Source organism: Lissotriton helveticus, chromosome 4_1 (assembly GCF_964261635.1).
Source record: "Lissotriton helveticus chromosome 4_1, aLisHel1.1, whole genome shotgun sequence".
In the NCBI taxonomy this organism is placed as follows: Eukaryota; Metazoa; Chordata; class Amphibia; order Caudata; family Salamandridae; genus Lissotriton; species Lissotriton helveticus.
In genome coordinates, this window is record NC_136063.1 from 584,245,773 (window position 1) to 584,259,553 (window position 13,781).

At 45.5% G+C, this 13,781-nt stretch overlaps 1 protein-coding gene and 1 long non-coding RNA gene across 4 annotated transcripts in view; one reads left to right on the forward strand and one right to left on the reverse strand.

The window, feature by feature from the left end:
* LOC144828763 (uncharacterized) overlaps positions 1-13,781 on the forward strand; it is a 442,674-nt gene that overhangs the window by 373,086 nt on the left and 55,807 nt on the right. The gene's annotated exons all lie outside the window — the stretch shown is intronic.
* SGK3 (serum/glucocorticoid regulated kinase family member 3) overlaps positions 1-13,781 on the reverse strand; it is a 517,133-nt gene that overhangs the window by 321,168 nt on the left and 182,184 nt on the right. The gene's annotated exons all lie outside the window — the stretch shown is intronic.

The window sequence follows — 13,781 nt, forward strand, 5'->3', positions numbered from 1 at the left end:
GGGAGGGAAGGTGCAGGGAGAGAGGAGGGAGTGGAGGTGGGAGTAAAGGTGCAGGGAGGGAGTGGAGGTGGTGATGGGAGTGGAGGTGGAGAGGGGGGGTGATGGTGGAGGGAAGGGAAAGGGGAGTGGAGCGGTGGAGGGGGTAGAGGGAGGATGGAGAGGAGGAGGGAGTGGAGGTGGGAGTGGAGTGAGGGGGAGAGGGGTTGTAGGAAGGGAGAGGGGAGTAGAGGTGCAGAGAGGTGGGAGTGGAGGTGCAGGGAGGGGATAGAGGGGGTGGTGGAGGCAGGTGGGAGTGGAGGTGCAGGGAGGGGGAGTGGAGGTGGAGGGAGGGCAGAGAGGGGGGTGGAGGGAGAGAGGGGGGTGGATGGAGAGAGGGGGGAGTGGAGATGGAGGGGAAGTGGAGGTGGAGGGAGGGAGGTTGAATGGTGGTGGTGGAGGGAGGGGGGGAGTGGAGGTAGGGAGGTGGAGAGGGGTGGAGTGGAGTTGGAGAGAGGGGGAGTGGAGGTGAAGGGAGAGAGGGGGGCATGGAGGTGGAGGAAGAGAGGGGAGTGGAGGGAGGAGTGGAGGAGCAGGGGGAATTGAAACTAGTATCACCGAGCATGCTGGGTTAAACCATGTTTCTAATGGATAACTAGCTCCTGGCACATTATAATGGCACTGTCTGACCAAAAGATCCCTTGAATTACGTTTTGGCTCCTGATCTATGTGCGAGACCACAGTCTTCAGCTTTAGGCTGCTTAAAGATCTCCTGAGCCCATTTGAGGGATTTACCTTGATGACGAGAGCTACTTTATTTGGGTAGAACAGGGCTGCCCTTAGGGCATACATTGTCTCATTCTTCAGCAATGGTGTCAGTGGCATAATGGACAGAGACACCAAGACGTCGACTCACACCAAATAGTTGGGTGAGAGCAGGTACCAGTGCTACCAAACGTGGCCTCTTCCTGGAAGAAGACCTCCGTCAGGACCATGTTTGAGAGGGACACTCGTGTGAATAGTGAAATTGAGTGTCTGGCGCAAGAGAGAGGTCGTGCTCTGAACAGCCTTCATCTCCTGGGCATTTGGTGGCACTTTCTTGGTCATCAAAACTTAAAGTTGAAAAGGACTATAAGGTAGTGGAACGAGTTTTGTGACCAGATATTTATACCATCCATGGGGCAGTGAGAATGACCTCAGGAATAAAAGGTGGACCACTAAGTGACGAACCTTCTCTGAGAAAAAAAGGCTTTTATATGTATGCCTGCTTTTCGGGCATCCATAGTTGGACTCTGACTGTGTCTAACGATGAATTTTAAAGCCTCCTGAAAGTTATTGATGGTGTTAGCACAGGTCCTGCAGGAATTTCATATAGATGGTACCACACTGAGCAGATGTGTGTATAAATGACTTCCCCAAACAGGTGATGAAGAGATTATGTGGGTACACATCTGTAAACAGCTTCTGGGAAGACATGTATTGCCTAAAACTAGAGCTTTGCCAAATGGGCGTGTTACCCAACTTCTGGGAAGATGAAATAAGAGGGTGTGAAAAGAGCAAAAAGAGAAAAATAAGAGATGTGTCACAGCAGGTTCCACAGTTACACTTGGTGACTATTGGTTTTTGGTTTCACTAATCTAATGTAACTTTTTGTGACCGAAGCCTTAGCAGTTGTCCAGTCTTGCACACAGAGCCATTGAAACAGAGGAACAGACTTAGCAATGTTGCTACCTCTTAACTGGGGCATCAAAAAACATTTGTAAACATATAAGTTCCTTATGTATAACCAAGCGCAATCCCATATGGGGGGTGAGGTGGGGGATGTACCTGTAAGATTTTGTAACTTAACCCTGGCTCTTAGTGATCTTTTTATTGTCCCAGGTAGTACTAACGGAAAGAGAGCAGGTTCTTGGGCTAGACAAGGCTGGTTTAACCGTACGTGCAGAGAGGCGAAGACTCTGCTAGTTGACGCAGTTAAATCTAAATCCCAAATAAGGATTAGGGAGGCCAGAAGGTCATACTCATTCTGCCAAAGATTAGCCAAGGAGGAATGGGAAGACAACTTCTGGCAGGAACTCCTGACGGCTAGTCGAGGGAGAGATGCCAGAAGGTTTTGGGACTTGGTGGGCAGTAGGAACCGTCCTGATGACACCTTGAGGACCTGTTCCATCACTGCCAAGGCATGGTTTGATCACTTTTTGGGTCTCTACTGTGCTATTGAAGGCCCACTTAACGACCAATTTATCCTTCCTTCCTATTCTTTGGACAGAGATATGGTTCTTTTCTCCGCTCAAGAAGTTACGAACTTAATTAAAACCCTTACCCCACTAAAAGCAGCAGGCCCGGATGGGTTACCCGGGGATCTTCTCCGTGCATATCCAGGTGACTGGGGGGTGTTGATCTCTGCTCTCCTAAATGCCATCATGGAGGGAGGGTCTGTCCCAGAATCCTGGAAAGGGGCCGAGGTAGTCCCAATATTCAAAAAGGGAAATCGTGATCTACCGGGAAATTATAGGCCTATAAGCCTGATGGACTCGACCCAGAAGGTGGCGGGAAAAGCAATTTTGGGTAGGATCCTTTCTTGGGTAGATGAAAACTATATATTATCCGAGATGCAGGCCGGGTTCCGCACAGGCACAGGAACAATCGAACAAGTTTTTAGACTCCTGTTACTGTACTGGAAGGTGGTGGTACTGGGCAAGGGCAGTCTTTATTTGGCCTTTATAGACCTGAAGACTGCCTTTGACCTTGTTCCCAGGGAGGAACTTTGGAGGGTGCTGTACGGCCTTGGGATGCCCCCATACATTGTGGACCTCCTAATGAAATTGCACAAAGCTAATTATGCCCAGGTCAGATGGGGTTTGAATGGGGAGAAGACTGACAAGATCCAGGTAGAGAGGGGTGTACGGCAGGGCTGCGTCTTAGCACCCACCCTCTTCTCGCTATATGTGAATGGGGTGGTAGACTATTTGCTTGAAGAACCAGCAGACGCCCCCACACTCTGTAACGTCAAGATTCCAACTTTGTTGTTTGCTGACGACACCCTTCTCATTTCGAAAACTCCCCAGGGCCTTCAAAAGCTCCTGAACCGATTTCAGGATTTTTGTGTATTGAGAGGTCTCGTTATAAATGTACAAACAAGCATTTGCAATGCAATAGGTCTCGCATTTATGCAAGTTTAAGCTATTGGCATTGTAAATGACAATGCCTTTTATTTGTGTTTTAAAAACCAAAACATTAATAGAAGGCATTGCCATTTACAATGCCAACAGAGCAAACTCGCGTAAATGCGAGACCTATTGCAAACGGTAGGTATCACAGACAAATGGAGGGAGGGCGGGGGTGAAGAAGGCACAGACAACAGTATGAAGCGCTTCATAAACGCACGATACAAACTAACCTCTTTGCGTGTATAAGGGGAAACGCTCACAAAATGCTTATCTTTGGTGAACTATCTCTCAAGAGGTAGCAGGGTCCCATTCAGCCATCAAAAACACGTGAGGAGTGAGTTGACAAGCTCCCTCCTGGATCACTTTGTCCCACAGTGCACTCTGAATGAGTGAAGTAGTTGCGCTTCGGGGGCCCGATTAGCCAGCTCAGAAACGTGTGCCTTGAAGGCGTGTAGTGCCTGCTATCTATTCTAGTCGCTTCTGGTTGCAGTAGTAATACGTTTATTAAAAAAATCTCCATAAAACGTAATTAGCAACATCTTTAAAAACATATAACAATCACATAAACCAGCATCCTAACTTACCTTCATTAAAAAATAACCCTTGATGTTTAATAAACTGTCTGGCCCGACTCTGTTTCTCTTGTTGGGCTTCCAGGGCTGGTTCCTGAGCTCCCTACAGCGCCCCGAGGCCTCGGGCCCTAACTGAAGCTTTACAGAACCTACAACTCCTTCACTACTGCGAGGCCTCGGCAGGTTAAGATTTGCAATCACGACCCCAGCCCCGGACTGGTTCTATCAATCGCCTAGAAGCCAATGGGTTATGCAGTATCCCCTACACAAACAGAAGGATACAAATAAATGAGTCCGTGTTTAGACAAGTGAAATGCGAGCCTAGCTTTGCCCGCCCATGCTAGCGCCCTTAGCAAGAAGCAAAATAAAAATGGTTTCTTTGTTTTAGCACAGAATATAAATACTTCTCTACACATAATAATACATGGCTTTATAGTGCTTGGTTACATGTCGACCGATTCGAACCGCTATAGAGAAGATGTGTTATGAGGCACCTGCTCGATGGTGCTCAGTTTAAGCTCATCGTGAGCGAGAAGAGGCTTAGCTGGCTCTAGGAATTCAAGTTGCGTCTGATGGATCGACAGGCGCCATCAGCTAGCACTGAACTCACTGAGCTATCTCACCGAGTTCGGTCTGAAGTTCTAGTCGTGCTGTTACATCACAATCCTTGCTGTGAGATTTTCTTCCCAATGGTGAAAAGTGCGCTTTACGTTTTACAAGCAGTATTTCCTTCGCCACAAAACTTGAAACTTGTCTGTGGCATCTTTGATCTATTCCAATAGTGCTACTAGTGGGGTCTTGGTTAAATGATACTGAACCAGATTGTAAAATCTATTTTTCAGAATGCATATAGAATGCTGGTTATTTCTGATTCAGTTGCCCTACTTATTTAATTATGCCAATTAAACGTAGGACTTGGAGTAAATATTAACAAACTGCAATATTTGGCTACTGTTTTGAGATATGTGTTGCTGGATCAGTTTTCAGGAAACATTTGATTTTACTTTTTGGTGAAATACGTTCTAGTAATTGTTTCCCTTGTTTCCGACCTGCAATCGCTTTAAGCTTGCAGCGTCCTGGTTTACGACTCTCAGACCTAGTGCAGTAATATTGTGTGTCGTAATCAGAGTTATTCATCGCTCATCAGCCAACCTGTTCTGGGTGGTTTCACCGTAAAGAAGTAACAGTCATCCCTCTTAACCTGTAAGGTCTTCCATCTTCATTGATGTTCACTGCAGTATATCAGTGCATGATGTACAGCACATCAGTCATATAAAGATCCATAAACATATCTTTGGCCTATAAAACAGGAACAATATGATGAGAGAATACTGTTTCAGCCTCGACATGGTGCCTGTAACAGCTTCCCCATGGCCTGATAAATTCCTCACTAGAATGCTCGCAACGGAGCTAAAGCTCATATTTCAGGGCCGTCAAAAAGCACACAGATTCCTTGCAGTTGACAACACTGTGGGCCTGACACAGAAGTCCTGATCACGCGGGCCAATTAATCAAACCGCAGTTGCCCCTGCGTGATTGAGACCCGCTTCGAGGATGTTTGCCAGGTCTGTCCATGTAGAAGTGAACGAGCCCCAACCCTTCCTTCCCACCCTGAAGAGGCGAGAGTGGATCTCCACATAGAATGCTAAAAGCATAAAACATTTTACTTGCCATAGAATGCTAAAAGCATAAAACATTTTACTAGCCATTATGATGCGATGTTGTTGCCGTTTGAACAGCTTTATCTGCTCAGGTTATATCCCTGAGCAAATGGAGCAACTACGGGAACTACGCTGTAATGGCCAGACTCATAAACAATATAAAGGCACGCCCGCACGCACGAGCGCGCCCGTGCGTAACTTTAAAAAACAAGGAGCGAGGGGCGTGAACCAGGCTCCATGGAAAACAAGTGGCATACCAACGGGCATTGTATAATTAAATGTATCACTGAGTGCTAGTATGGGGTGTATCAGCGCATTGTCAGAAATGCCGGTCAGAGGCTCAGGATATCATTTGAGAGTAGGTCAGCAGCAGGTAGCACCGCGGACAGTGCGCGCAGCGCCCCCCGCGGGCGCAGTCCTCACCGGTCAGGCAGGCGGCCGTGTCGATCCACATGAGGAGTTGTCCAGCGCTCAGCTCGGCCCGGTGGTTGGCGTGGACCTCTCCAGAGCCCCTGCTCTCCGGCTGTGGTGACTCCGGCACGGGCCCGCCAGCCACCTCTGCATGCGGTGGGTGATCCATGGGCTGCGGGGCAGGGCAGGACCAGGGGCGGAGGCAGGAGCTGCGGAGCTCCGGAGAGCAGCCTGCGTGTGCCGGTCTCTCGCAGCACAGGCTGTTAAAAGAGCATCGCGCAGGGAGGGAAAGCGGCGGGAGCGAGGGAGGGTTTGTGGGACGTCCAGCAGGAGTGAGAACCAGAGAGACAGGAGATTGGGAACGCGCGCGCGCGGCCGGCTCCGATCGCTTTCCAGAGCGTGCGCGCGCCAGTCTCTGTCTCCTGGGAAGCAGACTCCACAGCTATAGTATCGCGCCTGCGCGATGCATATGGCTTCGCCATATGCGTCGCAGGCTCGAGACCTAAAAAACAAATATTTAGTCATGCACCCCCCTAGAAAACTGGGTCGCCCTCCCATTCTGAATTCTATCCCCCTTGAAAAAGTTGCAGAATTCGACTATTTGGGAATTCGGCTGAGCGACAGTATGAGCTGGGTACCCTATACCACTAAAATGACACTGGTCCACAAAAGGGTGGGGGGAGCCTTGCTAAAGGAGTACAACACATCATCGAAACATTGTGTATCACCAATTATTGATATATACAAGGCTAGAGCGGTACCGGCTTCGCTCTACGGAGCAGAGTTATGGGGTCTGGGCAGCATGGAGTCTCTGTCTAGAGCGGAGAACAAATTCGTCAAAGATCTAATGGCTGTCCCGATGAGCACCCCGACTGTCCCGATGCTCATGGATGCGGGCTGCAAACCAATTAAAGACCTGGCCCGCCTCCGGCCTCTCCTATTGTGGGCCCGACTGTGGAGGGTCCCGGAACTAAAATCTTATGCAGACGGGCTGGTAGAGGTAATGCACTCGGTCGGTTGGCAAAAGATTAAGTGGCTCAGGGACATCAAACACCTGCTCGGGGAACTCGGTTTGGGTTCCTGTTGGTTCACTCATTCAGCTCCCCCAAAGGAGGCCCTGAAAAAAATATACTGGGACTGGGTGTCCTCAAAACTTATGAGCAATCAACACCACTGCAATTCCACCGCAGCATATTTGAGGATTAAGGATGTTACTGCCTTTGAACCCTTTTTGGACATTATCACCATTCCAATGGATCGGGCCTTGTACATCAAGTTCAGACTAGGAACTTTACCCCTAGCCGACCTCCTTTCAAGATGGAATTCGAATAAGCAGGTATCATGCTTCTGTGCCCTCTGTTCTAACTGTTGCGAAACAGTGGCGCATTTTCTCCTCGACTGTCCAGACTATGCGCGCCCAAGATCTTTTTGGCTTAAACCGCTTTGTAAAGAGATGGGTATCCGCCAGCATTCGGCGGCTCTACGTATTTTACTGACTAATACTGCCCCCCCTATTGTTTGTGCGGTTTCCAAATTTTTAAAATGGGCCTGGTTGATTCGTCTTAAAAGACTGTCTTTTTCGATTTAATGCTCTTTTTATAAATAACTTATTCATTCTGTTTTTACTATTTGATGTTATCATGTACAGTCTACGATTTTCTGATGTGCTGTTTTTATATATTTTTGTATAATGCTTTTATGATATATGCATATCGAAATAAAGCTATCAACCAACCAACCAACCAGCAATCCCATATTGTAACACTGGTCATAGGGAAAATGGCAGAGAAATTATAACGACTAGTGAGTAAATGCTATCAAATACTTGGGATAGTTCCAAAGTCTCTGCAGTTTTCAGTAACTTTCATAATTCTAGCTGTTTATTTAGTCCATGTCAATAGAATATCTCTTAAGGATACAGCACTGCCTGAATATTAGGTTTACGGTGCTTAATTTTTTTGTATCATGCTATAAGCTTTTATCGTTCGACGTCGCCACCCCGGTTAACTGAAGTGCAACTGTATTGTAAGACTGGGACATCAGCGATAAATGACAGCACCAGGATACTGTTACTGTTAACTGCCCCAGGACCCCCCCCCCCCCCAAAAAAAAAAACATTCCCCACACTGTGCAATGAGTAATCAGCCGGACCTTGATATATGCTGAGCTCCCAGACACCCTGTAGCGTGCTGAAACTCTGGGGCAGCCTGATATCTTCTGAGCACCCTGATATCTACTAGGCTCACAAACATGTTGATATGCTGAGCTCCCAGGCACCCTGGCATATTTCGCTCCCAGACACCCTAATATCTACTGAGCTCCCAAACATGCTGAGATGCTGAGCTCCCAGGAGCCCTGGCATGTTTAGCTCCCAGACACCCTGAAACTCTCGGCTCCAAGACACCCCAACATGCTGAGCTCCCAGACACCCTAACACTCTGATATCTCAGACACCGCCACGCTGACCTCCCGACACCCTGACACGTTCAGCTCCCTACCATGCTGAGCATCCAGACACCCTGATATCTGTGGAGCTCCCAGATACCCTGCTGTTTGCTAACAGAAAGAGTTCACATGAAGGCGTGGGAAAATTCAGTAAAACTCTTTCCACCCCAAGGCCCTTCGCTACACCACGCGTAATAAACAGAATTGTTCAGGGTCATTCCTGGTAACCTTTTATGAGCAGGCCTAATGTTTGTTCTGTATAGTACAGGAATTTGTGTTATACAAATCTGTAATACTTGTTTTATGAACCCCAGAACAATGAAGGGTTGACTGGGCCCTGTTGGTTTCCGGTGATATACATACGCATTGTGCACGCATTTCTACAGCACGTGTATTAATCCTCCGAGCTATCGCTCAAGCTGTGGCTGACTTGTGTGCCCATCTCATAGCAGCGAAAACCTCTTCCATCGTGAATCCGCCTGCCGGAGCTCTTAGGAGTACCCCGAGGGAGGGGGCGACACGGAGAATGAAAGGAGTGGAACCTGGCAGGTGGCCGAGATCTAGCCGTGTCTAACCCTGAACAACCCGCCTTCTCCCCCCCTTCACATCTGCACCCATGGGCTACCCTTCGGGCCCTCTGAGGAAGTGTCCCGAATGTAAACACCAAGAACAAACTCTACAAATCTATCGACATGAGAGGATTTCTAAAGCCCCCTCTGCGCACCTGGGGCGTCGCTGCGCTATACAATGATTCGTGTGAAACACGAACACAGACACAAACCTAATCTATTGAAAGTTACAGACAGCGCGCAATAAGATTCACAGCTGAAACATTTAACTTAAGAAAATATTATGAAAATACACTTCAATTAAATGAATTACACGAGCGTGTGACCAGAAGCAGGATACGTGCAAAAACAAACATCACAGTCTGAACAGGGCGTACACACTGGAGTTACCACCTTATCTGCAGCCCCGTATTGGCACCAAGCGTGCATGCATTTTTTGTTTAATCTAAGGCAAGAATCATGGTGTATCCACAATTCTAAAGAAAAGACGAGCGCGGCCCACAAGCATCAACAGCATTCACCATATGAGAGCGAGCTGCCGCGGGCACGATAATTGCTAACAGATGGCGCCGCTGCTCGCTCCCGCAAGGCAAACGCCGCACATTCACGAGGGCCCATTGGAAACAGTGCACGAGTTTCCACAAAAGCCCGGAGCGATTTCAAGAGGTCCCTCCTAAGCAGGGCTTGCGCGCTGCGTAGGCGAGACCTAAAAAAAATCTCCCTAATGTGTCTAGAGTGTAAACTACTCTCCTTCATTTCAAAAGGGGAAGGTGTACTCGTTCTACTACTTGACCCCTGAGGCACATATGAGAATCTACTACAACATCCTGCCTAACGGGTTAATAAATGTCTCTAGGACAACAAATAAAATATTGCTGCACCTGTGAATTCAGACACATCATCAATTATGAAAATGTGGTCCTCCGTAGAGCCCAGGATGTCAACCTTTAATGCTATACCCTTAACTCATAAACCCCTCCATGACCTACTTTTACATACCGATTTATGTTTCTGTACATACATCTATCTATCTTTGCATCTACTTAGTAGGGAAACCATCAATTTAACATAATTTGTTGAATCCATACATGTATGAATGTGAGATATCTGTTTACTACTTAATAATATGAACGAAAAAGTAACAGTGCTGAGCATCACATCCTGTGAATATGGTCAAAGTTGGGCTAATCCCCACAACTATAGCAGACAACTTTAACTATTACTACTAAGATTACAGCCATTCTTTGAGGCAGTCTCCACTGCGGAGTTTTCAAACGGAAAAAGGTACGCCTTGTAGGATGCAGTTCTCTAGTACTTACAAGAAACTCACCAGCAAAAGAAACTACAGAATACTGAAGCTGCAAGGTTAATGTCAAAAGAAAAATGCATGGTTCTGATAACAATCCACTGGTTGCCTTTACTGGCATGAATACCAATCGAGGTATTTAACCAGACTCCAGAAAACAGTGTCCAGCACTACCACACAATATTCAACTAGCACTGGCACTGTCAATAGATCTGGCTTATAGCTGAAAGTACATTGCCAGTGACTGTTGAGTTTAGGCATTCAAAAAGTCACATACGTACATACTGTCAATTAACCTTGGCAGATGTATACTTGCAAAATTAAATATATTAGTGGGCCGTCATCTTGCAATTATATAATGTACCTAGTGTATCCTTGTTTAACGTTCCAACATATCTGCCAGGTTTTGAAGCAATGTGTTGGTCATCTTGCGGCGGTAAAAACAATGATTACCTAAGCACAATACCACTCTAAGATTGCAGCTCAGTAAACATTGCCCTGGATAACTATCTACACCTGCTAAGGTAAAGAGAATTATCATTTTTGTACCAATACAAAGTAGCCAATATGGTGCTTCTAAATATGGTGGTCATCTTGGGTCGGTCAAGCAATGTCACAGTAAGGACAGTATCATTCCAAGGTGGCCGTCCAGGGTAGAAGTTGCAGCCAGACAGGATTTAACACACTGCACTGTAGATGAAATGTGCAACCATTAGGAATTTCTGCAGAGCTGCAGAATGCTCTATGAAAGCAATAACGAACACAAAAATTACATCAAAGGGGACGTATAAAAGAAAAACATGGAAAACCAAAGAAGTGGCCCACCAGTACAGTCCAAGCACTGTAGATCACTCATTTTCAGGTAGTTGTGCACATGTATCAAACAGCAATCATCCACAGGACAACAGAGTCAATGACAGCAAATAACTACCCCATTGCCCAAAGAAGTAAGCTGCCATGGGGAAAAGCAGAATTTGAAAGACACATGAACAGAAATAAGGTGGCTGACCAGAAGACCCCGTAGCAAAGAGGCAGACGGGAGAGGGTGGTGGGGGAAGGGAGCGTCCCCCTCGGCCAATAAGAATGCTCCACTACTTGAAGTTGCGTGCCTGTAGGACTCTCGCATATCTAACCATCCTGATCTCAATCAATTTTGAACCTCAATTTCTGAAAAACTACTTAATGGATTTACACTAAATCACAAAAATCACCTTCTCTAGCCAACGATAAAGTTTTTTCCAAATTTGGTGTAACTCCGTTGAGCCGGTTTGAAAAGACAAAAAAAGTACAAAATTACAGTTGCAAGAACGGATAAAACAACATTTCTTAAAACTGCTTTACAATGATTCTCAAAGCACATATCAACTACGAAGAGTGTTTTTTGCAGAGACTAACCAAAACCAAATATTTGCCTACCATGGTAGCATGTGTTTCGATGTAACAAAATGCCAGTGTTGCAGGCATGGTGGGCTGTCCCCCAAGATGGCTCCGATCCTCCAAGCACCATGAAAGACCAGTGCAGAGCAGACGTTAACCCTTCTTAACTCCTCATAAAAGTGTGTGCCAGTCCACGGAGAGATGTGCTACTACACCTGGCCTAACCATCCTTTGAAGTAAGCAAACAAGGTAGAGCTGCAACAAGTTCTATGGGCCCGGGTGTAGTGAACCCCTTGCTTTGGCAGCAACAGCATGGGTGGGAGCTATTTATGATCCTCTTCTGTCTGCAACTCACCAGACAAAATCTCATATGTTTATGGGATTTGTAAACCGCGTGAATACCCTTGGGCATCTCAGCGCTAACATATATAACACAATGAAGGAATTCAACATCAACAGAAGAGCAAGGAAACACAAAACATGAGTAAATAGGAAAAAGGGAAGGAAATAATATATTTATGTGGATAATGCCATAACATCAGGACCAACAGAACAACAAAAGATACAGATGAGGGTGAGAGCTATTTTTGGTGGCAAACATAAAAAAAGCATTGCAGTGTGAAGGCCACACAACCTTGCTGTTTGCTGACCAGGTGCTGGAGAACATAAACAGGAGGAAGAGCATGAATGGGATAATGAAGAGTAGATCAGTAGGAGTCTCTTGGAATACTATCTTTTGTGATAGATGGCGGGCACGAGGGCAAGGAGTACATGTATTCTGTAGATAAAAGGTTATAATGCATGAACTCTTGCAGAAGCATTTGAGGTCAGTGGGTGAGTTGATTTGTCTTAATGTAGTATTAATTATTGGGTTGATAACCCATTTAAGGTTTAAGCGGACAGGGAGGGAAAGATGTATTCCGGCCACCTTTGATTGAATGGGTTGGTTCCATATCTTTGTTAATTGTTATGTCCCCCTGTTTAAAATTGGAGTGGGCAGCCATGGTGGCTCTGCAGATGGACATACTGAGAATATGTAGAAAATATTTTATTTATGAAACAAGAGCCATAGCTTTGGCGTTCCCCACTGCAACATCATATTTTTATATCAATAAAATAAAAAAATATTAATGAAAAAAACAAATCTTCTACTGTGCTGCCTGCCTCTCATAATAGTAATCATGCAACAACAATCTCATGGTTCAAAAGATTCACACCAGTGTCCAGTCCTTGGTTACTGTGAACTAGCACTCACGCTACCCCCACACCGGACAACACCCTTGAACCCTCTAGAAAACGAAACAAATTATCATTCTGGAAGCTGTCCTAGGTGCATTCAAGGGCCTTTTGGATTCATCTTCTAACTCAATGCCGATTCAATTTGAGCTCTTTATTTAAAAAATGCTAAATGCATTAAAATAATATTAAAAGTAATGTGTGAGGTACTTCCTTCAATAGCTGCTGTCATGGTGATCGGCTCCAGATACCCATCATTCTCAGCTGTCTATCGAGGGTGCTTAATACGATGCCTACTTATGGGGCACTGATTAGAGGATGGACAGGTCTGCAAATCACTGAAGAATTTTAGAATCAATTGTACCAAATTCAAAAACATATTTGATTCAACTAATTTATTGTTTGAATCATGATCAAATCACAAATATGATACATTGACCAGTATACAGATTTGCCAAGTTCCCAGTGCTTGATTATGAGAGAAATGCAGTGAGAATGGCTTAAACATCACCCATGCTAGGTAATTGCATAGCTTGGTTTGGCTTATCCATATCTGTGACTCAAAACACTACGTAACATGAAGAAACAACAATTGACCCTCTCTTATGGTATTAAATATGCTCAATATGATTATTGCTGTGTCAATTGAATGATGGTTTAATGATTTTCTTGGGGCAACTGACCTGCCTGTAAGCAGTGTACTGGTTGAACAATTGTGACACTGTTCTAGCAATAATCTACTTATGATAACGTTAAAAGGATTTGATCAACAAAAGCATCAATTAAGATTGGTTATGCCATAGAGATTAATATCTCAAATTCAATTTCCATTTTTTTTGTTTGGTGCCAGTAACTGTGGAACCTTTATGTCCTGCAAGTATACTTAACATTGCTTGTCCATTCCAAAGTCAAAACCCACTTTCAGCTAATCATTTCTTTCTTATGGTGATTTTTCATTTTACATGGCAGGTGAGTGTTTTGATGGAGCATTTCAAAGCAAGGTAATGTGCTAAAGAAGGTCTAATCTCTCATTAAAGCCTTTGGGACTGCATGAGGAT